At 43.4% G+C, this 27430-nt stretch overlaps 1 long non-coding RNA gene across 1 annotated transcript; it reads left to right on the top strand.

Annotated features, from left to right (window-relative positions):
* The first annotated feature begins 4039 nt into the window (after positions 1–4039).
* LOC136675402 (uncharacterized) lies at positions 4040–13809 on the top strand. Its single transcript, XR_010796190.1, has 4 exons — positions 4040–4088; positions 13116–13252; positions 13337–13388; positions 13648–13809. It is a non-coding gene; the product is annotated as an uncharacterized lncRNA (long non-coding RNA).
* The last annotated feature ends 13621 nt before the right edge of the window (positions 13810–27430 follow it).

Genomic DNA, 27430 nt, shown 5'->3' with positions numbered 1-27430 from the left:
GAGTTTGGTGTGTTCTCTCTGTGTCTGTGTGGGTTTCCTCCGGGTGACTGTCTGTGAGGAGTGTGGTGTGTTCTCCCTGTGTCTGTGTGGGTTTCCTCCGGGTGACTATCTGTGAGGAGTGTGGTGTGTTCTCCCTGTGTCTGTGTGGGTTTCCTCTGGGTGACTGTCTGTGAGGAGTTTGGTGTGTTCTCCCTGTGTCTGTGTGGGTTTCCTCCAGGTGACTGTCTGTGAGGAGTTTGGTGTGTTCTCTCTGTGTCTGTGTGGGTTTCCTCCGGGTGACTGTCTGTGAGGAGTGTGGTGTGTTCTCCCTGTGTCTGTGTGGGTTTCCTCCGGGTGACTATCTGTGAGGAGTGTGGTGTGTTCTCCCTGTGTCTGTGTGGGTTTACTCCGGGTGCTCCGGTTTCCTCCCACAGTCGAAAAACACACATTGGAAGGAAGAAATGTGTTCCTAGGTGTTTGTGAATGTGTGTGTGTGACGCCCTGCGAACGTCTAGCGCCGCCTCCGGGGTGTTTCCGCCTTGCGCCCAATGATTCCAGGTAGGCTCTGGTCCCACCACGACCCTGAACTGGATAAGAGTTACAGACAATGAATGAGTGCATTTACACTGCACTGCAAATAATGTATACATTTATACAAGCATTGCGCTTACTGAGATGATAATATTAATAATAATCTTGGTGCCTAAGACTTTTGCACAGTACTGTAGATCTGTAGATATCTGCTTACTTAGTAACATTCTTTTGAAATCACAATTCTTGTATTTGACAGGACTTTACACAAGAAGCTAACACATCGCATTCAGCCACAGGAACATTAGTGAGGACAGGTGCTTAGTTCTGAATCACCAAATTATTGAATGCTGTTCAAAAGAAAAATGCCAGTGGGCTTAACTCCCTTCCGACTAACGCTTGGTATTAGGCACGGTGACCTTAGGCTCCTGTGCTGTTATTACAGAGCAATTACAGAGCAAAAGTATGGCATTGAATACCTGTATGGATAATGGATGTGCCTTAGGTCATTGATTTCACGAACGAAAAGAAAGCTTGGATACTACGTGGGTGAACCATATGGGTTTACACAATGGACCGTATATGGTTGACACCTGCTTTTATTTATTGGTTGGAATCTCAATTAAAATAGACACAGGCCACATGCTACGGTGCCATAACCTGTTTTTTTCAAGCAGTTTATTGTCTTTAGATATCATGAATATTTCAGAGACACAACTCTAATTCCTGGGGAACGCTGTGTGGAAGCAGGTGACTTGCTGTTTATACCCCTTTTTCATCGCAGTCTCTCGCTTTAGCTTTAAGGAGCTACAAAAGTTCATTATTTTTTCACCGATTTACACACAGTACACTGCTGTGTGGGAGGGCAGTGCTGGGCAGTTGGCGAACGTCAATGTTTCTCCTTCTGCCAGCTCCTTCGCTTCTCGTTGTTGGGGTCAACTCAGAGTCAGGGAATCATGTCTAATAGAGCCAGACTCAGAAAGTGAGAAAACATCACACACTCTGGCTTCCAATGCAATCTGCATCTTTTTGTTCCAAGGGCTGGAATCAAGCGCTTTGGAAAGCTGATTATCTAGTGTGGGTCAGTGGGGAGATGGGGTCAGGGCTGAAGACTCAGCAGAGGTCCCTGAGAATTTAATTGGGTGCTACGAGATTGATGCTCACTCCTACGTCTTTCTTACTTATGTATGTATCACAAAGGCATTTAAAGAATTTAATACTAGCAAAAAAAAAAGGGCCAATTTACATGCCATTAAAACAGATCACATTCCAAATTCACTAATACATATGAATTCAGGTGTAAACACTGCACTGGGTGCACTGGGATCAGATTTCAGTCTGACCACTCATACAACATGGCTGCTGTTTTCATATGTCATTAGCATCAGATCACTGTGATTGGATCGTGGTGGTTGGGTCTTTATCCAGTCATGATCATATCTGACCATTTTGAAATGCAGCTTCTGCATATAGATCATGTTTGGATCCCATTTTCCCATGCAACATTTAAATTAAACATAGTGTATTATGGCAAACCACCCTCCACCTTCTGAGCAGCTACAAGGGTTTGAGTATGATACTGGAAGGAGAGCTAGTAGCTGAATAATAGCTAAAAGAACACAGGTTATTTCAGAAATTCAGGGTCTATGCAGATGCCAAAATGTACATAGACACTATTTTGTCATTCGTCACTTTAATGTGCCATTTAATGTGGAGTGGTAAATCTGAAAAGGAGGCAAACTACATCTTCATAGAAGGGTCATAGTAGGTCCAGCACTTTTAAATATTAATATTATAATGTGTTTATTATAACACCACAAAAATAAATTAGTAAAACAAAAGTGGAAATTGACTTTCTCAGTCATCAGTTCTGATAACCTCTTATTGATAATCAACATTTTGATCATATACTGTTCTTTGTTTATATACTAATCCTTGTTTATTTACTGATCTTTGTTTATATACTAATTCTTGTTTATTTACTGATCTTTGTTTATATACTAATTCTTGTTTATTTACTGATCTTTGTTTATATACTAATTCTTGTTTATTTACTGATCTTTGTTTATATACTAATGCTTGTTTATTTACTGCTCTTTTTTTATATCCTGATCTTTGTTTATATACTAATTCTTGTTTATTTACTGATCTTTGTTTATATACTAATTCTTGTTTATTTACTGATCTTTGTTTATATACTAATTCTTGTTTATTTACTGATCTTTGTTTATATACTAATGCTTGTTTATTTACTGCTCTTTGTTTATATCCTGATCTTTGTTTATATACTAATGCTTGTTTATTTACTGATCTTTGTTTATATACTAATCATTGTTTATTTACTGCTGTTTGTTTATATCCTGATCTTTGTTTATATACTCATCCTTTTTTATTTACTGATCTTTGTTTATATCCTGATCTGTGTTTATATGCTCATCCTTGTTTATTTACTGCTCTTTGTTTATATCCTGATCTTTGTTTATATACTAATGCTTGTTTATTTACTGATCTTTGTTTATTTACTAATCCTTGTTTATTTACTGCTCTTTGTTTATATCCTGATCTTTGTTTATATACTAATCCTTGTTTATTTACTGCTCTTTGTTTATATCCTGATCTGTGTTTATATGCTCATCCTTGTTTATTTACTGCTCTTTGTTTATATCCTGATCTTTGTTTATATACTAATGCTTGTTTATTTACTGATCTTTGTTTATATACTAATCATTGTTTATTTACTGCTCTTTGTTTATATCCTGATCTTTGTTTATATACTCATCCTTTTTTATTTACTGATCTTTGTTTATATACTGATCTTTGTTTTTTTACTAATCCTTGTTTATTTACTGCTCTTTGTTTATATCCTGATCTTTGTTTATATACTCATCCTTTTTTATTTACTGATCTTTGTTTATATACTGATCTTTGTTCATTTACTAATCCTTGTTTATTTACTGCTCTTTGTTTATATACTAATCCTTGTTTATTTACTGCTCTTTGTTTATATCCTGATCTTTGTTTATATACTAATCCTTGTTTATTTACTGATCTTTGTTAACATTTACTCTTTGTTTATATACTGATCCTTGTTTATTTACTGCACTTTGTTTAAACATTCTCTTTGTTTAGACACTGTGCTATAGATCCACTTTTGACTCTGTTTTTATAAAGGTTTCTCAGTTTCTAAGGAAGTTTTTGCTGACATTGTCAAATTGGCTCTTGCCACATGGGCCTAGAGATCCAGAATTCTGTAAAGCTGCTTTGTGACAGAACCAGTAACAAGTGCTTTATATACAAGACTGAATAAAAAGACCAAGAAACCATGAACAGAGCTAAGGATAAATAGAGGAACTAATGTAAAACAAAGACTGATTAAATATAAGCACATAGACAGGTTTATAAACAGTAACTAATGAGAAACACCTGGAGCACTCACATGAACAGAAGGGGGCGTGGCTAGGGCAGTCAGGTGAGGAAGAGATGATGACAAGCACCTGGAGGACAAACAAAGAGCACAAAGAGGGGAAGTCTTCAAGAAAAACAAGCCAGAAAAGAAAACAAGACCAAGACTCGGAGGGGTAGGACTGAAACATAACACACTGTTTTAAGAGTATTTTTAAAAGAAGCAGGTGCTGACTTCACATGTTTCAGATGAAACATAGGATGGCTTTTATCCTCCCAGCTTGGTGCTGTTGAATGTTTAGAGGACTCTGAGCTGGTGTGTGAAATTTGCAATCACTTAATTGGGTGACAAACTCATAAACATTATAATAATCACAAGTTAAACAATACAGAGAAAAAGGCAAGTTTTGGTGTGTTACAGCTGATTCTTCCCAGAGACCTCCCCTCAGCAATAAGGCAGTAAAGCGGGCCGTTATTAAAGATGAAATTATGATTGAAACGAGTTCATGCTTTGCAATAATTAGAGAAATCCAAACTCAGACAGAACATTCCTGAAAGTGTCTTATAAGACGTACTCTGTAATGAGATCCGTGTGAGATCCGAAATCTCTTTCCGGATGTAAATGTTCAGTAATAATAAGTACATTTCCTAAAAAAAAGGGAGTCAGTATCCCTGTAACTGCAATAAAGTTTCCCTCTGGAGACCCATAAATCAACACGAGAAGGAATGAATGACTATGTTAGTGTTTCAGAAGCAGTACCGCAGAGTTTTCCCTGGCAGTGAGAAAATGTCAGAGTCCTTTTTTTTTTTTAAAGTGACTTTAATTTTAAAGAACAATTATAAAAGACTTAGGAAGGTCATTGATCATCACAGTGTCATTGTAGTTCTTTGTACAGGTGATCAACAAGAGCCTAAGTTCACCGTGCTCAGTGCCAATCATGGGCTAGACCGGTATGAATCCCCCCAGTATCAGGCTGTGGAACAGTGAGGAATGGGGTGAAGTGGCATTTTAATCCATAATCATGATCTCAGGTGGCTGAATACAATCAAAACCTCACAACAATGTTCCATTATTTAGTGTAAAGGTACAGCTTTTGAAGATTAGAAGCTATTTTTGTAGAAAAAGAGAGAAAACTAATGTCAGAAGAAATTTTGGCCAGTTGGTAGCACAAGTGGCTTTACATGAGTGGTTCAAAAAGATGTGGTGGCACTGAATAATGGGTCCTTCTGTAAAGGAAAAGGTACTATATAGATCCTGGACACTCAAAGAAACTTGTGCATAATTAAATGGTTCTCTACATCATGAAAGGGTTCTTCAGACTGATGGAGACTGTGCTATAGATGGTTCTGTATGGCACCAAAAATAGTTATTCAATTGTAATGATGCAGAGAACCATTTAATAATGCACAAGTTTTTTTGAGTGCCCAGGGTTCTATATAGAACCCTTTTCTTTACTGAAGAACCATCATGTTTGAGTGTGTACATGACTAAAATTGGGAATTGTTGGTTTTATTGGAAGTAAGTGTGGAAGTTGTGGGTTACAAATTGAAGAGGTGCATAGAATGTATATCTAGGAAGAAAGAAATGACTCATTCATTAATTTTCTGTAACCGCTGTTAACCAGGGTCATTGTTGGTGGGGAGATTACCCAGATTCATTTTGTAGAAGTCAAGAGCACACCCTCGAGAAGGTGCCATCATAGGGCGGAAAATTCACCTTCCAAGCGGACACAGGGAGAACACACCAAACTCTTCACAAACATGAAGTTTGAACTCCAGACCCCAGGACCCTGTCGCTGGGTGGAGGCTTAACTACCTGCGGTGTTTCTGTGCCACTCAAGAAACCCTATTACAATTGAAAGCATATTTTCTAATTATCAGTAAACATGATGAATTATTAAGTAATTGCTCACAAATTTTTCTCTCTTTTATCAATTACTCTGATGATTTAGCAGCTGTTCCCACATTCCCAGTGCTGACCTTTTTGTTGTTGATTACTTGATTTTTATTTTTATTTATTGACCACCTGTAGTTTTTCTGATCATTTGGGTTTCACTCTCTTTTTAACTTCTAACTTATCTTCATTTTATCGTCTGAAACATTTTATTAAGGGAATGAAGAAAGTTTATACATTTCAAAGGCGAAAAATCTTTGGATGAGAACTTCAGGGTCATTTAATGACCACCTCTCTGCATGAAGCTAATAATCTGCTCTCTCTGGCAAATGGTGCAAAATGTTTGCCGCCAGTAATAAGTTGTGTTTTGATAGCTTGTGGGTCTCTTTCTCAGTGGTTTAATAGGGCTTTGGCAGGATTTCCTGTGAGATTTAGTCTGTGAAAAACCTCTTCAGATGAATTTTGTAGAGAAAGTTACAAACATTCATTCATTCATTATCTGTACCCCTTATCCAGTTCAGGGTCGTGGTGGGTCCAGAGCCTACCTGGAATCATTGGGCGCAAGGAGGGAATACACCCTGGAGGGGGCGCCAGTCCTTCACAGGGCAACACACACTCACACATTCACTTACACATTCACACACGGACACTTTTGAGTCGCCAATCCACCTACCATTGTGTGTTTTTTAGACTATGGGAGGAAACCGGAGCACCCGGAGGAAACCCACACAGACACAGGGAGAACACACCACACTCCTCACAAACAGTCACCCGGAGGACACCCACGCAGACACAGGGAGAACACACCACACTCCTCACAGACAGTCACCCGGAGGAAACCCACGCAGACACAGGGAGAACACACCACACTCCTCACAGACAGTCACCCGGAGGAAACCCACGCAGACACAGGGAGAACACACCACACTCCTCACAGACAGTCACCCGGAGGAAACCCACGCAGACACAGGGAGAACACACCACACTCCTCACAGACAGTCACCTGGAGGACACCCACGCAGACACAGGGAGAACACACCACACTCCTCACAGACAGTCACCCGGAGGAAACCCACGCAGACACAGGGAGAACACACCACACTCCTCACAGACAGTCACCCGGAGGACACCCACGCAGACACAGGGAGAACACACCACACTCCTCACAGACAGTCACCCGGAGGACACCCACGCAGACACAGGGAGAACACACCACACTCCTCACAGACAGTCACCCGGAGGAAACCCACGCAGACACAGGGAGAACACACCACACTCCTCACAGACAGTCACCCGGAGGACACCCACGCAGACACAGGGAGAACACACCACACTCCTCACAGACAGTCACCCGGAGGAGGAATTGAACCCATAACCTCCAGGTCCCTGGAGCTGTGTGACTGCGACACTAACCTGCTGCACCATGTTACAAACAGAGTTCTCAAAAACATTAAAATAAATATGGACGAAAACATCTTGAAACATCTGGCGATTCTGAGGCTCTTCTGTTGGGTGAATTGCAGTGATTATTAATGTTAAAAGTAAAATGTGCTTTAAAGATTTCCACTTTTAACCCTAACATTTGCGCACACCCAAACTAGTGATCGGGAGCAGTGAGCGCACACAGACACAACACCCAGAGAGTAGTTGGAGGTCTGGTGTCTCGATCAAGAGCATGTCAGCCATGGATGTTGAGGGGGGAGCAAGCACTGGTGCTGTTCCTTCACTCCACCTGCCATTTTTACCTGGATTCTCTAAGTCCTTCTTGACTGTGGGGCATGGAGGCACTGCAGGCAGTGGGTTCAAACCATGCCTCAGGTCCCTCTCAGTGAGAAGTTCTCCCTGTGTCAACGTGGGTTTCCTCTGGGTGCTGTTACATAGATAAATGTATGAATGCTTCAATATATGAAAGATTCCCAACTCTTTTTGATGAAAATACCTTAGAACTTTGTTAACGGTGCCTTTCTGTAAGTGAAATATATAGAACAAAGAACTCTCTTCAAGTCTAAAGACCCTCACTGAAACCTTTTCCCAGATCTATATGTCAAAGCATATTTTATTTTTAAGAGTGGGCCTTGACAGGGAACCCGTGAATGGCAGTTTGACTCATGCAAAGCTTTTGTTGGATGGAAATGTGTTTTAGCAGCATATATTTAAAGTGAATTCCCATGCTGGAGATGCTAAGAGCCCATTTGGAGGTATATGGAATGGAGCGGGATTCCAGATTCGTTGCCACGGCAACGGACGGAAGCAAACACCTGTGAATAAGCAGGAGAAAGTGGCAGCACCGAAGGAAATGCTTTAATTAGAGACAGGACACGAGAGGGGCAAGAGGACAAAAGCAATGCATTACTTCAACCCCCAATTAACACACACAATCTATCAAAGAGAATTAATTCCCAGCTGAAGGTTCACCAGAGAGGGGAAAAAAAAAAGAGAGTAATTACGCTCTACAGATGCCAAACTCTATCGTTTTCTCCAGAAGTTTCATTGTGAAGTGTTTCTCTTTGATGGTTGTCTGTTGGTGCTCAGCCATTGATTGTGTTTGCAATGTAACGCTTTCATAAACCCAACCCATCTCAAACCCCACCGCAGATGAACTACCACTCTGACCTCCCACTAGGTGTTCACCAACAAAGAACATGCATTCATGACATCACTGAGTACTGTTGGAATTGTTTAGGCAAGAAGTCCTTCAACTCAGGTTCACGGCAGGAAGCACTCAGTGCCGTAGACGAGTCAGAGACTAGGCTTCAGTTACTCAGCTTCCACTCGAAAGAGGTGTGAAGTGCAACCTATTAATCCATTATTCATCATCACCAACTTTCCACTGGTTCTGAAAATGGGGCTACAACAAAAACACACCCATGTGAAACAAAGTGGAAGGAACTGGCGGAAGTAAGAAAATCTCTCGCGTTCTGCCGTGGTAACCATCCAACATCAGTAGCTGAGCTAAAGAATGTTTCTGTGGCTGAATGACATGAGATCCTCACAGCAATGTTACAACTATGGGCTTAGATTTAAGGCAAAAATTATTATTTTTTTTAAATGTAAATTTATTAAAGCACAAATACAAAATGTGAGTTGCGTAAGTGAATTTGGGGTCTTATTTTAATCTGTTTGTAGTTTGCCTTTGTTTTGTAATTTGCGTTCATTCAGATCGGCTTGTACTATTAAATTAGTTATTAGTTCAGTTTATATAGCACCTTTCACAAAGCCAAGGACACAGATGGAGAAAAAATAAAAATTCTACAGACGCAAAGAAGAAAAGAGAAATCTTTTGAGCAGAGATTTAAAGTAGGACATGGTTTGACAATTACGAAAAACAGGAGGAAGGGAGTTCCAGAGTCTGGGTGCAGTGATGCTGAAAGATCTACCACCCATAGTAGAAAGTCATAAAGAAGTCCGCTTTCCTTTCCCTTTCCTTTTCTTTTTTTTCTCTCTTCCTGTCTTTTAGTATTTATTATTGCTCATAAATGTTTAATTAGGCGGCACGGTGGTGCAGCAGGTTAGTGTCGCAGTCACACAGCTCCAGGGGCCTGGAGGTTGTGGGTTCAGGTCCCGCTCCGGGTGACTGTCTGTGAGGAGTTGGTGTGTTCTCCCCGTGTCTGCGTGGGTTTCCTCCGGTTGACTGTCTGTGCGGTGTGTTCTCCCTGTGTCTGTGTGGGTTTCCTCCGGGTGACTGTCTGTGGGGAGTGTGGTGTGTTCTCCCTGTGTATGCGTGGGTTTCCTCCGGGTGACTGTCTGTGAGGAGTGTGGTGTGTTCTCCCTGTGTCTGTGTGGGTTTCCTCCGGGTGACTGTCTGTGAGGAGTGTGGTGTGTTCTCCCTGTGTCTGCGTGGGTTTCCTCCGGGTGACTGTCTGTGAGGAGTGTGGTGTGTTCTCCCTGTGTCAGTGTGGGTTTCCTCCGGGTGACTGTCTGTGAGGAGTGTGGTGTGTTCTTCCTGTGTCTGTGTGGGTTTCCTCCGGGTGACTGTCTGTGAGGAGTGTGGTGTGTTCTCCCTGTGTCTGTGTGGGTTTCCTCCGGGTGACTGTCTGTGAGGAGTGTGGTGTGTTCTCACTGTGTCTGTGTGGGTTTCCTCCGGGTGACTGTCTGTGAGGAGTGTGGTGTGTTCTCACTGTGTCTGTGTGGGTTTCCTCCGGGTGACTGTCTGTGAGGAGTGTGGTGTGTTCTCACTGTGTCTGTGTGGGTTTCCTCCGGGTGACTGTCTGTGAGGAGTGTGGTGTGTTCTCACTGTGTCTGTGTGGGTTTCCTCCGGGTGACTGTCTGTGAGGAGTGTGGTGTGTTCTCACTGTGTCTGTGTGGGTTTCCTCCGGGTGACTGTCTGTGAGGAGTGTGGTGTGTTCTCACTGTGTCTGTGTGGGTTTCCTCCGGGTGACTGTCTGTGAGGAGTGTGGTGTGTTCTCCCTGTGTCAGTGTGGGTTTCCTCCGGGTGACTGTCTGTGAGGAGTGTGGTGTGTTCTCCCTGTGTCTGTGTGGGTTTCCTCCGGGTGACTGTCTGTGAGGAGTGTGGTGTGTTCTCCCTGTGTCTGTGTGGGTTTCCTCCGGGTGACTGTCTGTGAGGAGTGTGGTGTGTTCTCCCTGTGTCAGTGTGGGTTTCCTCCGGGTGACTGTCTGTGAGGAGTGTGGTGTGTTCTCCCTGTGTCTGTGTGGGTTTCCTCCGGGTGACTGTCTGTGAGGAGTGTGGTGTGTTCTCACTGTGTCTGTGTGGGTTTCCTCCGGGTGACTGTCTGTGAGGAGTGTGGTGTGTTCTCACTGTGTCTGTGTGGGTTTCCTCCGGGTGACTGTCTGTGAGGAGTGTGGTGTGTTCTCACTGTGTCTGTGTGGGTTTCCTCCGGGTGACTGTCTGTGAGGAGTGTGGTGTGTTCTCACTGTGTCTGTGTGGGATTCCTCCGGGTGACTGTCTGTGAGGAGTGTGGTGTGTTCTCACTGTGTCTGTGTGGGTTTCCTCCGGGTGACTGTCTGTGAGGAGTGTGGTGTGTTCTCACTGTGTCTGTGTGGGTTTCCTCCGGGTGACTGTCTGTGAGGAGTGTGGTGTGTTCTCTCTGTGTCTGTGTGGGTTTCCTCCGGGTGACTGTCTGTGAGGAGTGTGGTGTGTTCTCCCTGTGTCTGCGTGGGTTTCCTCCGGGTGACTGTCTGTGAAGAGTGTGGTGTGTTCTCACTGTGTCTGTGTGGGTTTCCTCCGGGTGACTGTCTGTGAGGAGTGTGGTGTGTTCTCACTGTGTCTGTGTGGGTTTCCTCCGGGTGACTGTCTGTGAGGAGTGTGGTGTGTTCTCCCTGTGTCAGTGTGGGTTTCCTCCGGGTGACTGTCTGTGAGGAGTGTGGTGTGTTCTCCCTGTGTCTGTGTGGGTTTCCTCCGGGTGACTGTCTGTGAGGAGTGTGGTGTGTTCTCCCTGTGTCTGTGTGGGTTTCCTCCGGGTGACTGTCTGTGAGGAGTGTGGTGTGTTCTCCCTGTGTCAGTGTGGGTTTCCTCCGGGTGACTGTCTGTGAGGAGTGTGGTGTGTTCTCCCTGTGTCTGTGTGGGTTTCCTCCGGGTGACTGTCTGTGAGGAGTGTGGTGTGTTCTCACTGTGTCTGTGTGGGTTTCCTCCGGGTGACTGTCTGTGAGGAGTGTGGTGTGTTCTCACTGTGTCTGTGTGGGTTTCCTCCGGGTGACTGTCTGTGAGGAGTGTGGTGTGTTCTCACTGTGTCTGTGTGGGTTTCCTCCGGGTGACTGTCTGTGAGGAGTGTGGTGTGTTCTCTCTGTGTCTGTGTGGGTTTCCTCCGGGTGACTGTCTGTGAGGAGTGTGGTGTGTTCTCCCTGTGTCTGCGTGGGTGTCCTCCGGGTGACTGTCTGTGAGGAGTGTGGTGTGTTCTCTCTGTGTCTGCGTGGGTTTCCTCCGGGTGACTGTCTGTGAGGAGTGTGGTGTGTTCTCACTGTTTCTGTGTGGGTTTCCTCCGGGTGACTGTCTGTGAGGAGTGTGGTGTGTTCTCCCTGTGTCTGCGTGGGTTTCCTCCGGGTGACTGTCTGTGAGGAGTGTGGTGTGTTCTCCCTGTGTCTGCGTGGGTTTCCTCCGGGTGCTCCAGTTTCATCCCATGGTCCAAAAATACACGTTGGTAGGTGGATTGGTGACTTAAAAGTGTCCGAATGTGTGTGCGTGTTGCCCTGTGAAGGACTGACACCCCCTCCAGGGTTTTTTTTTCGCCTTGCGCCCAATGATTCCAGGTAGGCTCTGGACCCACCGCGACCCTGAACTGGATAAGGGTTACAGATAATGAATGAATGTTTAATTGCTAGTCATTTCTGTGCATGTGCACACACACACACAAATATTCATGTGGATGTCACCTGTTGGGATATTCCTAGTTTGTTGATTGCACTGTGTGACTGTGTTAATGCACTTCTCTTTGAATCGTAATCATTCGGCAGTTCTCCTTAAAACTAATCGCTCGATGGAACAGTCTTTAATTGTGAAGACCATCAGGAAATCATGAGCTGGAAGTGACCACAGCTGCCAGCTTCCCACACTTCGCTGGTCTGTACGGTTAATGCAAAGTGCAAAATTCAGATTCAGTCGAAAATTACGTGCAGTTTCAAATCACGATTTATGAACCTGAAATGTTTTGGTTTATATATAACTCTATATTGTTATAGCTACTGGAAAGATGTCACAAAAGAGCATATGCTTTTACTGTAGAAAAGAAGGTAAATCTCCTTATTAACGTTAGTCAGAGTGCAGTGTACTACATGACACATCACATGTTCTACAGGAATGAAATGACTGTGTTAATTATGCACAAGAATACAACAAACACAACCCATTTCAAAGGTAAAACTGAGCACGTTGTCCCTCTGACCTGGAGGAAATGGAAGTTTACTGCAATATTCTGCCTGAGCGTGGCACAAGTGTCTGATCTTCTGTTTGCTGATCTGATAATGGACTGGCTCAGTCAGACGAGCAGTGAATCAACCTCAGACAAACACATGTCCATCTCCACACTCACTGCTGTCTGTTCAGAATGTGCGTCATTTGTACCGTACAGTCATTACTTTCCTGAGTACAGTAGTCTCACAGCTGACTGCCTGGAAAACAACCATCCTACAGACCGTCCAGAAAACAGAAGCCAGTCCGATCTAGAAAGGTTCTAGAACAGCGTTTCTCAATCTTTTCATGTTCTTATCTCTTGGAATGGGGAAGCCCCTTTATTCCCGGAAATAAAAGTCAGAGTAACACTTTAGAAACATGTATCTAACTTGTAAAATTGGACAAAACTTGCCTAAGCAGTTTATGGCACGTGGTTCACATAATGCAATAACATTTGTTTTACAGCTTCTTCTTGCTCCTGAATAATGCTGCTTTCAAATCACGTCAGAACGATTTTTTCAGTGAGGACCAACGTTGGAGCTTTCTCATGGCGACCATTTTCCCCCATCCTAATACGACTCGAATGGGAAACATCTGAAGTAGTAAGTATGCTTTTCTAAGGAGAACATTGACAATGCAGGCATTCCCAGCTTGTGAATTTGATTGGATGTTTTTTTACTTCCCAGGAAACCGATGCTGTTCTTACACACAAGCCAGTATTGTCTCATCCATTACCACGTGTGTAATAAAGTAAAGTAGTAAACTGCATTTACTTAATGTTCATAGTCTATTTAAGATGTTTAAAACAGCATAATTGATATTTCATTTGGTGTAATGGACTGATTGCCTGTTGTTATTTCATATCCAGCGTGCAAGCCTCCAAGCCTCTTGTCTCTAGCCATAATTTCAGTTCGGTTTTTGCTGTTGTTTTATTACTTACTCTTATATTACGTAAGTTACATTCATTCATCTTCTGTAACCGTCTCCTCTTGATCAGGATCGCAGTGCGTCTGAAGCCAAATTGGAATCTTTGGATGCCAGGAAGGAACAAACCCTGTACAGGACTGAACTCACTCACACTGGAGCACTCAGAGGAAAACTCTTCACAAACTGTGGCCTCAGGCAGGGATTAAACCAAACACCCTGGATCTGTGCAGTGCAGGTACTTTCAAAATACAAATATTAGCAGAGTATGCTGTTTATTTTTAAAGTCTGGTCCAACCATTTCGACAGCACACATGAACGCATGCCGTCTTAATCCCTGTTTGGACAGGATTCGTTTTATAATAATAATAATAAGTTAAATTTATATAGCGCCTTTTCACAAACCCTATCTGTGTTTTTCTGTGGGCGTGGGGTAAAGTAAGTGTCTCATGACCATTTCAGTCATTTTCCCGGAATGCACACTTCAATTTTGGGAAAGATTCCTGAGCTTATAACTTTTAAACAACCTGTAAAAAAAATAGCCCCAGGTTATTAATGCTGTCTGAATTGACATGTGGGGGAATATTCCGTCATATCCCAGGTATATGAGTTTTTTAGTGGGTTTTCCCGAGAATGGAGGAGCTGAAGGAGGTATATAGTAATATTCGGTTCAAGCACAAGGTTAGAATGACGTGCCACGCTCAAATTCACAAAACTACAGAGAGATGTTTTGGGTAGCTGTAGGTTGGTTTTGTACACAGTAGCAGCCTACAAACTTGTTATAATGTCAGTTATAATAACTGTGTGAAGGATTAGTAAAGTTAAATAGCTTGCATTACCACGTAGTGACAGTCCGTCTTCGTCCATCCAGAACGAGGGTCAGCACATTTACGTGGACCTCATGTTTGACATGTGACACCTTCACAGACAGCAGGTGGTCTTTAATGGTGTGCCTCATCAATGTAACATGGAAGACAGCCTCACAATTACCCGTCTTCTCTCTCACATGTTGCTGCCAAACATTAGGCAATCTACTCCTCAGCACTCAACCTATAACAAATCTGTCTCTGAAACAGGAAATGAATGACCAATTTAGAGTTGCTGTTTTTAAACTTCCATGCCTTTTTAATGAACACACAGAATGCAAGCGGGTATTAAAAACGTGCCTCCTGTGGAGATCTTTCGCCTGGAGATGTTGACAGGAGACCTAAAAAAAAAATGACTTACCAATATTAGAGCAAGCTCTGAGAATGGAGCTGTTGCTATGGCTTCTTCTTATGGGCACGTGTAAACTCTGCTACCTGGGGAAGAAAAAATAAAAAATCTCAAAGGAATCTCAACATCCTTCATGTGATCTGAATTTCATAAGATGCAGTGATGAATGAGTGATGAGAAAAATTGGCAGATCATACATTTTTTCTGAAAATAGAAACCGTCCATTACATATTTCCATGACAAATATTAGAAAAAAACAAATCAGCCACCAACAAACCAAATGTTGTATTAAATCTTAGTCATGTTCGCCTCCTCTGGGTATTTATAGGTGCAGCGCCATAGCCTGCTTAATCAGACCTGGTCTTGTAGCCAGCTTCTGCATCTTTTCAAGCAGCTGTTTAGGCAACTTAGGTCCAGTGAAGGGGATGAGTGGGTAGAAAGAGCCTTACGTTCCCATGTTCACTGCCAAGATTCAACAAGAAGGGTATAAAGGCCTGCTGTACTGGGCTGTGGATAATAATTGTGTTAAAGAACACTCATATCAAGGGCGGCACAGTGGCGCATCAGGTAGTTATGTCCTCCCAGTGTCTGTGTGGGTTTCCTCCTTGTTGTGTGATACATGTAGCCAACTCATGGAGCTACCAGACTCTAATTGGACACCCTCGCCAGTGTAGATTGTAGGACTGTGTGTTGTGTTCAAGGGCAAGACTGGGATGTGACCCCAAAGAGTGGGGAAAATCATCCCAATGTTACCGTAATGCACCTACTTAGCTGCTAGACTTGGCGTATCTTGAACCTTGACTAATGCAGCTTTAATGGCACCTACTTGCCTTTTGAATATAAACCTTTACTGTTCCATGGTGGTCAACTCTATTAATAGCAGCTGCTCAGAGAGCTCGGGGAAGCCTTCTCACTGTTGCATTAGCTTCTGTTAGTTGGAAGGGTCTGATTGCACACAATAAGAGCACAAACAAAGCAATTACAGTTTTAAAACCTGCTGCGTGTGGTTAATGACTCCTGACCGCAGCATAAACAGATCTAGCAAATCTCTCTTGAGCTTTACAGCAAATCAGAAGCAGGGTCAGGGCTTCTCTTCTAAATCAGTGTGTCTTTAGAGAGCTCTTATCCTGTATTATTTAGAACTTGTGTGAAAAATTAGTTGTTTTGTGGCTCCCACGTTGAGCAACGTTGGCCCTATCACCAGGAGATTAGGGGTTTGATCCTCATTGTTGCTTCCAGAACTGTCCTAGAGAGCACAACTCCTCTCCTTACAGTCCAGTCTAGTGCTCTTTCTGTGAGCTGATGTGACAGATCTGAGCAGTTTGCATGCTCCTCTGATGTGTTGAGCTCTTCAGTGGCATTGAATTAATGGTTTATTGTTAATTCCAAAAAGAAGCTGTTTGTTTAACTATGGCTATATTCCAGAATAGTTTATAATGGGGAAGAACATTCCAGAACAATTTTTATTGTCATGGTTGATCGATGAAGACCATGAATCTATGTCAAAGAGTGTAAATTCCTATGTATTTTGTTGTACACAGTTATACTGGAAGTCAATGACAACTCAAGCTCATGATCAGTCTATAGATCAGATCATTACATCATAAAAACCCGGGACCTCTTGCAGACATTTGCCGTTTAACACAGACCTTAAGATCGTGTGCAGCTGCTCTGGAGCTTCCCATTCAGTCTACTGCTTTTCTACGGAGGTTGTACAAACTCTGATACTGGAACATATACTGTGAGGAACTGACTTCCTCTAAGTAGTGTCAGTTCCCTCTCACTCTGTCTGGAAGTACAGTATATTTCTGCTGGTGATATTGCTGTGAATTTGTTCCCTGCAGTTTACTGAGTGTTTGCTCCTGTCTGTTTGCTCACTGCTGAAGCTGTCTGCAGGGTTTTGTGCCGTGCCACCTTTAAACAATCAGCAGCATGACTCTATCACCAGGGAAGTTCCATAACCCAGCGCTCTGCAAATCTACCTCCAGTCTTTTTCATACCAGCCTCGCTGTGTTTACATTCCCCAAATGTAAATCAATATCTTATTCCCTGCCACAGTGTACCATTACATAAGGACAGAAGGCTTTATTAGTTCTCCTGGAAAACAGCATGGACAAAGAGTTATCGCACACAGCCACTGTTTGTTCTGTGATGTTTAATGTAGCAGTGTTAATACCCACTATCTCGTTTGAGACATCATACTAAATTATGTTTATTGTGCCTGATTGCTAACATTAATGAAAAAGGTGGCGTCTCAGCCGTTCTTTTATCAACTAAAAGCCTACAGCAGTGGTCAATAGGCAGGCACTGGTTAAGTCCAGGTAAAAGTGTAGTTCATTATGGACCAACAACAAAACAGCAGAGAGAGAAATGACTCTCTTGTGGTCCAGCTACATTTTGCAGGATCTCCTTTTGTTCCTTTAGGTCCAGTCAGAGAGTTTGTAAAACAGTATCCATGACAACAGTGTTTTTACCAAACAAACAATGCAGTGTATTATGGATGTCACCTGTCCACTGTGTATTGTGGGATTGTTTCCACTAAAAATTGTGAACTATGACTTCGAACACCAATGCAAGATGGAGGACTCCCAAAATGGTGCGTTTATATATCACTTTTCATTGGTAGCTCTGCCACCCTCCACATGCTAGAATAGGATTCAGTTCTGAGTTCAGGCAGGAACACTTCACTAAAATAATCAAAAAGACTGTCAAAAATGTGTACATATTTACAGAGCCCCTAAGGTGACATGGTGGGTTTATTTAGCAAGTCATGGCCACTATATAGTATATTGAGGCCACAAAATAATATATTGAGGCCATAAAATAATATATTGAGGCCACAAATTAATATATTGAGGCCACACTGCTTTTCCATGTCGTCCATGAACCTCAAGGCAATGTGTTAACCACATTAACGTTAATCAACTGCAAACTGGTGTTAGACTTAATCTCAGAGGTTAGTTGTGTGGTTGTTCAGCTGCTATGCCAATCAAAGGTATGTCCATTGCAAATGCAGGTCCCTTGGTCCAAGCTTCAAAATACTATTTCGTGGCCTCAAAATACCATCTCATGACTTCAAAATACTATTTCGTGGCCTCAATATATTATTTAGTGGCCTCAAAATACTATTTCATGGCCTCAAAATACTATCTTTTGGCCTCAGTATATTATTCCGTGGCCTCAAAATACAATAAAGTGTCCACGACTTGCTAAATAAACCCACCATGTCACCTTAGGGGCTCCGTACATATTTGACTAAAAAGAGCACTCCAAATTATAAGTTATTTTAAATTCTAAGCGAGCTCCTGTCCATTGGTGGCGCTGTTTCCCTAAATACACTCAAACTCTGCACCCAAAGGAGTGCTACAAAAAAAAAAAAAAAAAACAGTTTTCTGTTGGCAGCTTTTTGTGTTTGTATAATGCTAACGCTCTCTTACATGTTGGAACTTACATATAGGTTTATAAAGATAAGTGTTAGTGTTATGGCTAGGTTTATGGCTAGGTAGGTTTTAGCAATAGTGTCACACAAGCACAAAACACTGCTGTTTCTAACATTTCAGAGTGTAGAGTTAGGTTTAGGGTAAGGTTTAGTGTTACACCCTAGTTCCAGGCGTCCTTGGGCATGACTCCTAGCACTGCATTAACCTCTAACGTGATTAACATTGTAAGAACCTGCTCTAATGTGTAAGTCATAATTAACGTCTATCTCAGTCACTGGTAGCTTTTCTCATCTCAAGACTTTGACGAGGCAAAGAAGTGCCTTCTCTTTATTTTTCTTTTCCTCTTCACTTTGTATTGTCAGGGAGACAGACTGACATGTTTGACTGGATTCTGCTCCTATCTCCTCCTTTTTTCTTCTCCCACTCCCCACCCATGACATTTCCTTTGAAGCGGTGGCTCCAGGAGCGCGAGACTGTGAAGCATTGTGAGGGATTTGTCACAGTTGTAATTTCTCTCTCACGTCTCCAGGCCCAGGCTTAATAACAGCACTGAGGAGCGCGCCAGGAGCACATCCCTCATAAACAAGGACAGAAAATCACACAGAGGCTGCGTTCATTCGCTGCCTTTTTAACGTTTGGTCCTTCAGTGCCGAGGTTTCGATCTCAGGAGGGTTTCGTATGTTCATCGTCTCCATCAGCAGCAGCACCACCACCAACATATTCACCCTTATGATCATCCTTTTCTTCACCTCTTTGACTGTAAATTCTCCCAGTCTCCCTCTCTGTAACTCCTTTTCTCTTTCCTAATATTGAGTCTCCTCTTCACGTCTCTCTTTCCGTCTTATACTTTTTAGGTGCACTGTTCTTTCTCTCTCTGTCTGATTGTCTATCTATCTATCGTTACACTTATATAGCGCCTTTCTAAATACCCAAGGATGCTTTACAATCCACACTGCTCTGAACATTCAGAACACTCAATCCACACACTGGTGAGAAGCGGAAGCCAAACGCGCACATTGTACTCTCGACCAGGAACGACCGTCCACCTGGAGGACTGCATCGGGCACTAGGATTTCACCCAGGACAGAGTGCCAATCCATATCTGGGCTCACACACGTTCACTCACACATACAGACATTCATACACATACTCACTCATTCACTCACACACACATTCATTCACATACACACTCATTCACACACACATTCATTCATACACATACTCACTCATTCACTCACACAGACATTCATTCACATACACACTCATTCACTCAGACATTCATTCACACACTCATTCACTCACACACACAGACATTCACACTCATTCATTCACATACACACTCATTCACACAGACATTCATTCACTCACACACCAGGACAGTTATTAGACAGAAGCCAATTCACCTACCCTCCATGTTTTTGGACTGTGGGAGGATACCGGAGCCCCCGGAGGAAACCCACGCAGACACAGGGAGAACATGCAAACTCCACCCAGATGGGACTTGAACCCAAGATCCCAGCGCTGGGAGGCGAACGCGCTCACCACTAAGCCACCGTGCCGCCCGATTATGTCTCACTCACAAATGATGGATTGTAAAGTTATTGGGAATACGAAAGCATGGTGACTGCAGCTGATACTTTCAAGGTAGAGTCTATGCAGGAGAAAGACAATGAAGAGAGAAAGGAGAATGTATACTGAAGTAAGGTTTCTCTCTTATATCTAGGTGAACAAACACAGAATGAATGAAAGTTTTATTAATAATATTTAAGGTCAAATCTCAACACAAACCAAAAAAGAAAAGGAAATGTAGGCAGTGGCAGGTAGGAAATTTAAAATGATTTATTTTTGGGGTTTTGACATGATTTAAAAATAGGGGAGAATAGTGTTCTCTCTCTCTCTCTCTCTCTCTCTCTCTCTCTCTCTGTCTGTATGTCTCTCTCTCTCTCTCTCTCTCTCTCTCTCTCTCTCTGTCTGTATGTCTCTCTCTCTCTCTCTCTGTCTGTATGTCTCTCTCTCTCTCTCTCTCTCTCTCTCTGTCTGTATGTCTCTCTCTCTCTCTCTCTCTCTCTCTCTCTGTATGTCTCTCTCTCTCTCTCTCTCTCTCTCTCTCTCTCTCTCTCTCTAAACAGAACAGATTGTCTTAACGTCTTTTAATGACTAGGTTAAAAGGCGCAACACAACATTAGGTACAGTGTAATTGCCATTAACGCCATTATAATGATGTGTCTTATAAAGGGTATAAACAGTAAAAATATAAAAGTGGGTGTGACTCAGAGAACAGCAGCCACAGGTTCACACCCCCCCCCCCCCCCCCACCCACACACACACACACATTGTCCACTTTACAGATCAACTCGCAGGAACACGGCGTGAATGAAGTGGCTAATCAGCAGAGTGGGGCAGCACTTTGCTAAAAGCTGTGTTTCCGGCACCTCCAGCAACTGTGTGTTATTATGGCATTCAGTGTGAGTCACGGTGCCGCTCGATCGAGCTGACCGCCGATGACTGACCGTATTTATAGCAGTCCATCAGCCCCAAACTGCCCTAGCCTCATTACATGAAGTGAGTAGGGCAGGGGATGATGTGCTGCCACCTTCTCAGCTCCATTATGTTTAAAATGTGAAGAAGCCAAAAACAGCAACAGCTGGGACTCAACTCGGTGACTTCCACCGAGGTTTGATTGGAGAACACACTGTACAGTTGAGAGACCACCCTTCACAAATTTAATTTACATGACTTTTTAACAAAGCAGGAGTGTTCAGAACTCCAGATAAAAAAATGAATTGAGAAAATAGGGCACATGCGAGGCCTGTCCGACCACTAAAACAATCACTCGGATCACGAGGGGAGACCATTTGAAGTCTTTTCACTTGACGGAAGAAACAAGGCAAAATCAGAACATCTTGTTTTATACCATGTTTTCTATGGAGAGAGATTAGTCTCAAAATACTTTACAAATGCGTAAATGTTAATCCACAAAATAAACACAAGTCACAAATATGTTTCACTGTTTACAAATGAGGGCGGCACGGTGGCGCAGCAGGTCAGTGTCACAGTCACACAGCTGTGAGTGTGGGTTCGATTCCCGCTCCGGGTGACTGTCTGTGAGGAGTGTGGTGTGTTCTCTCTGTGTCTGCGTGGGTTTCCTCCGGGTGACTGTCTGTGAGGAGTGTGGTGTGTTCTCCCTGTGTCTGCGTGGGTTTCCTCCGGGTGACTGTCTGTGAGGAGTGTGGTGTGTTCTCCCTGTGTCTGCGTGGGTTTCCTCCGGGTGACTGTCTGTGAGGAGTGTGGTGTGTTCTCCCTGTGTATGCGTGGGTTTCCTCCGGGTGACTGTCTGTGAGGACTGTGGTGTGTTCTCCCTCCGGTTTCCTCCCACAGTCCAAAAACACACGTTGGTAGGTGGATTGGCGACTCAAAAGTGTCCGTATGTGTGAGTGAATGTCTGTGTTGCCCTGTGAAGGACTGGCGCCCCCTCCAGGGTGTATTCCCACCTTGCACCCAATGATTCCAGGTAGGCTCTGGACCCACCGTGACTCTGAACTGGATAAGGGTTACAGATAATGAATGAATGAATGAATGAATAACATTTGCTACTGTTTCCAGGACATGAGCTTTTCTAACTTCTGCTCCAATGATCCAGCAGTGAAGCTTCATCCGTTAACAGACAGTGCGACCTCTAGTGGGCCAGCAGTTTGCCAACTAAATAGAATCTCTCCGTGAGAGAAAAATGACCCGTCTTGGTTCATGGTGTGCACACAACAACCTGCAGCGCAACATGCCCGACATCGTTGAAATGAAGGAGTACTTCCATAACCAGCCACCTGCCTGCTTTCCGCTGGAAGGAAATGGCACAGCTGTGAATATAGCTGAATTACTCAGTTCCTGGGGCTCACCATCTGCAACACACAAACTTGAGATAATAGCATTGCTACCACTATAAGAAAAGACTATGCTAAGCTTCTCGTTTCTGTGTTCATCCATTCTGAGGCCAAGTTGTTCACTCTGCTGGGAAGGTCTCTGACTGACATCTTCCTGCTCTCTGGCCTCTTACAAAAAAAAGGAGGGTAGCTTAGGATCAGCACATAGATAGAGCTTGAAATATTCATCTGAATCCAACTGGGAACCAATTTTTGACATTAGGTTTGACACTGAATAGGTTTTTTTAAAGATATTGTATGCTGTAGACAGGATACTAATAGGTTAGTGCAGCACAAAGAGGTCCTCTGGGTTTTATACTATGCTAATGTTTTTCCTTTATGCTAATGTGTGGTACAAGCTTCAACTTCAAGACAGTATTGGCAAATAAGCTCATTTGAATCTGTGTTTGCTTAGCATTAGCATACTACAAGAAACCCATACAGTCACCAGTGGAATATAACATTGCCACTAAGTTGGGTTCAGGCAGAATTTTTGAGATACTTCCTGTGTGCTTTGGTTCATAACTTGGATTAATTCCGTTCAACATACAAATCAGAAATATAAAATCATTCAATTGTTACATAAGTGCAATCATTAGCATTGCACCGCCCCCTCATCTGAGTTTCTATGCATTAAAACCTGGTCCAGGAAAGTGATCAAATATAGTAAGTCAAATGTATTTGATGATCAAAGTGCTGCACAAACTGCATACAGCATAATAGACACAATACGACATGGTTAAAGTTATCCGTTAATCTGTTGCAACAGGCATCGTGAGAATGATAAGACGCTCTGTGCTTCACTTCTCACTGCTGCTCACTTGGGGCGGCGGTGAGCGGTGTGTGGCTCATTCTCATTTAAAGGAACAGGCGCTGAAACTGGTTGTTGTTAAACAGCGAGAGAAGGGCACCTGGATATTTACAGAATTAAAATATACAGACACCTTTTTCCTGTGTTTTTTTCTCTTTAAAAAAATGTAATCAATCCGGTAACTTAACAGGGACGTCCAAATGTCCAAATGTCCAAATGTCCAAAAGTCTGTGTGTATGTTGTTGAATTGATGTGTGTGTGTGTGTGTACATGTAATGGAGCTATTGGGAAGCCATATGAATTTTGGAGGAATCAAATAAAAAATGTATCGTATCATCCATCCATCCACAGGGAGAACACACCACACTCCTCACAGACAGTCACCCGGAGGAAACCCACGCAGACACAGGGAGAACACACCACACTCCTCAAAGACAGTCACTCGGAGGAAACCCACGCAGACACAGAGAGAACACACCACACTCCTCACAGACAGTCACCCGGAGGAAACCCACGCAGACACAGAGAGAACACACCACACTCCTCACAGACAGTCACCCGGAGGAAACCCACGCAGACACAGAGAGAACACACCACACTCCTCACAGACAGTCACCCGGAGGAAACCCACGCAGACACAGAGAGAACACACCACACTCCTCACAGACAGTCACCCGGAGGAAACCCACACAGACACAGGGAGAACACACCACACTCCTCACAGACAGTCACCCGGAGGAAACCCACGCAGACACAGGGAGAACACACCACACTCCTCACAGACAGTCACCCGGAGGAAACCCACGCAGACACAGAGAGAACACACCACACTCCTCACAGACAGTCACCCGGAGGAAACCCACGCAGACACAGAGAGAACACACCACACTCCTCACAGACAGTCACCCGGAGGAAACCCACGCAGACACAGAGAGAACACACCACACTCCTCACAGACAGTCACCCGGAGGAAACCCACGCAGACACAGAGAGAACACACCACACTCCTCACAGACAGTCACCCGGAGGAAACCCACGCAGACACAGAGAGAACACACCACACTCCTCACAGACAGTCACCCAGAGGAAACCCACGCAGACACAGAGAGAACACACCACACTCCTCACAGACAGTCACCCGGAGGAAACCCACGCAGACACAGAGAGAACACACCACACTCCTCACAGACAGTCACCCGGAGGAAACCCACGCAGACACAGAGAGAACACACCACACTCCTCACAGACAGTCACCCGGAGGAAACCCACGCAGACACAGGGAGAACACACCACACTCCTCACAGACAGTCACCCGGAGCAGGACTCGAACCCACAACCTCCAGGTCCCTGGAGCTGCGTGACTACGACACTAACCTGCTACCTACCACATTTTGGCTTGGTTCTCTATGTTCTCTATTCTTATCTCCCTTATTTCCCCTACACTTTATCTGCACTCTTGATGTTCTTAGATAAATGCAGATCCAGCGCTGTGATCCGAGACGCTCAGATGACATTGAAACCTCTGCTCATTTTTACTCATATTTTGTGATTTTGGCATTTCACAAAACACTAACTGATTATTTCTTATTATTATCTTATTTCACACTTTGTGTACTGGTAGCATCCAAATACACAAGTAAATGTGGAAATGCGCTGGAAAAAAATGAGCTCATCATAATATGTCCCCCTTAAACCTGTGCTGCTCTCAATTTAGCCTTCACACCTTGGCCCCCAGAAAGATTTCCTCACACACTGTAATTGCTGCATACATGTCTTGGCTAGTGTCTTTTTCCCCCCAAACCAGTCTTGTTTCTCAATGTGCCCTTTTGCCCTATTATATCTCTGCTCCTCTTGCTGTTTTCTGAGCCACACTGTAGCCTCCCAATTTGTTCAACTGTTTGAATGTTTATTCAGTTCGGTGCTGCTACTTCTACAATTCCATTATATGACTTATTCATTACCCTAAGGACGGGTTCATGTGCCAGCGTTTTTCTCTGCTGGTTACCCTCAACCTGAAAAACTACGCAACTCTTTGGTCTGCATTTCCAATTACATGCAGATACTGCCACTACTGTTCTATATTTGTATTCGCTGATTACGACTGCTCTCATTCTGTGCCAAGAACGGTTCAATTCCATTGCGCTACAGTTCCATTGTAGAAAAGCCAGTCATTTATTGTAATAACAGTTTGCACTCCTGCACACCTTCCATTCCCTATGCTTCATGTATGTGCAATCTAACGAGGACTGTAATTTCCCAGTATGAAAAAATGATGTGTGCATGAAAGAATATTCCAGGGCCTGGTTCTCTAAAGAGCCTTTATTGTAAATGAGATGTGGGAGTAGGAGCCTTTTTAAAATTTAAAAACATCAGTAGTATAGCTAGAATTACATTTAAAAGAAAGGGCCTGGTTGTAGCAAGACTTACATCCCATAGCTATAATAAACTTTATAGTGACAAAACCTACCAGCCTACATCATTAGAAAATGACCCATCCATTGCAATAAGGAATAAGCATTTTTAGCATTAAACAGAAGGTACAGTAGGCGCATGAAAGTCACCACATGGCAATGGCGTATAGATGCTAACTCTTTGCTAGCGATGTAAAGTAGCTGTTAGAATCTCAGCTATGTTTTTCTGCAATTAAATGAATACGTTGTGCAGAATACTGCATTGTTTGTGTGTTTTGGTCTCCACTGAAACACACAACATTAGCAACATTACGTGACTGACACTGGTATATAGCATTGTGAACGTTACCATGGGGATAGTGTCTGCCTAATTTGGCTTATGGAGAAAAGGCTTGCAAATGCGAGAATTCCCAAGGAGCCTGGCTTTAAAGTGGGGGACCTAGGCCCTTTAAGCCCCCTTCTTACTGTGCCTCCACATAATGTACAGATTCCCTAGCAATTGCAAGTTTCTTCCTAGAACCGGATGTCCAAACCTAGAACCACTGAGAAACGTGTACTGAAGAGTGCTTGTCATTCTTGGCAATTCTAAAGTGATTACCCAAAACCTGGAAATATCCAATCAGATTTTTTTCCCAGTTAGCACTTACTTTTAATCCCGTTACCATGAAATCCTGCTTTGCACAAATATAGAACACCCCCAGATTAATTTTCCAGAATTAAAGCTAACCCTGTGTCCAGCACTTCCACTGCTGATGTTATTAGCTTTAGCAAACTGATTAGCAGTGTAGTGCCCGTCCTGAGAGGAGGCTGTGGAGTGCGTACCCATGATCACATTAGCTCTCAGTGTAGCTCAGCGTGATTCATTAGGCTAAAAGCCACAGGTAGAGCAATGGGCAGTTCCACCATTGGCCTCATTATAATCCACTAATGCTCCCCATGAACCCGGTCACCTTTCACACACACAACATGGTGCCTTGTTTGTTAGGACTGCATATGGAACACACGTGTGACCCTGTTTATGAAGGGGGAAGGCCTATAGAGGACCTTCATGTTGCTAATTGTGAGAATAGTTATTTAATAGCTCACCATCTAGAAATCTGCTAAACACTGAATGTAGGTCACTGTAGTGAATTAGCATGCTCTTAGCGATTAGCATTGATACCTTATGGCAACAGAAAGAGACTAACAACAAAACATTTTTAATAACACAGAAACATACACAGATCAACCACAACATTATAAGCACTCACTGCCCATTCTCTCGGCTCCATTGACCATACAGGAGCACTTAGTAGTTCTGCAATTACAGACTGTAGTCGACGTTGTTTGCCCAGCTTCACACTGTTCTTCAATGGTAAGGACCCCCACTGGACCCTCTAGGTATGATTTGGGTGGTGGGCTATTCTCAGTGCTGCAGTGACACTGACGTTGTGCTGGTGCGAGTGGATCAGACACAGCAGTGCTGCTGGAGTTTTTAAACAGTGTCCACTCAGTTAGACACTCCTTATAGATGTAAAGTCAGAGAGAGTAGCTCACCTGTTGTTGCACAGTTTGTGTTGGTTGTTCTCTTGTCCTTCATCAGTGGACTCCTTACACTGTTAGAGCTGAGAACAATCCCTGACTCAAAGACCTGCTCTGTGGTGGCCCTTTAGTGACCAATTATGTACCGCTATGTTTTTTTTTCGGAGAGTGTATGGAAACAAAATGCTTTAAAGGGTTTAAACGAGGAGGAGGACTCAGTGTCCTGCAGACAAGTTTTTCAGCACTGCAAACAAAGGCTTTTGGTCAGTAATGAGGTCCAATATGTCGACGATGTTGGGATTTCCTAATTCTTTATTCCCTGTGTATCTAAACTCATAGATTTACACGGCAAGTCATAGACTGTGGTGCTCTGTAAACCATTCATTTTAACTGACTAGCTGCCTGTGGTGAGACGGTATTGGAGTCTATTTCTAAAAGTCAAGAGCTCTAGACATTTTCTGAAAGCCCCTGCAGCTCATTGAACTGTGCTGTTGTGCTCCTGGAGTCTTTACTCTGCAAGTGGTTTCTTATTCCAGTGGAC

Source organism: Hoplias malabaricus, chromosome X1 (assembly GCF_029633855.1).
Source record: "Hoplias malabaricus isolate fHopMal1 chromosome X1, fHopMal1.hap1, whole genome shotgun sequence".
Classification (NCBI taxonomy): domain Eukaryota; kingdom Metazoa; phylum Chordata; class Actinopteri; order Characiformes; family Erythrinidae; genus Hoplias; species Hoplias malabaricus.
The sequence above is the reverse complement of the archived record's forward strand: the minus strand, read 5'-3'. Positions and strand labels throughout refer to the sequence as shown.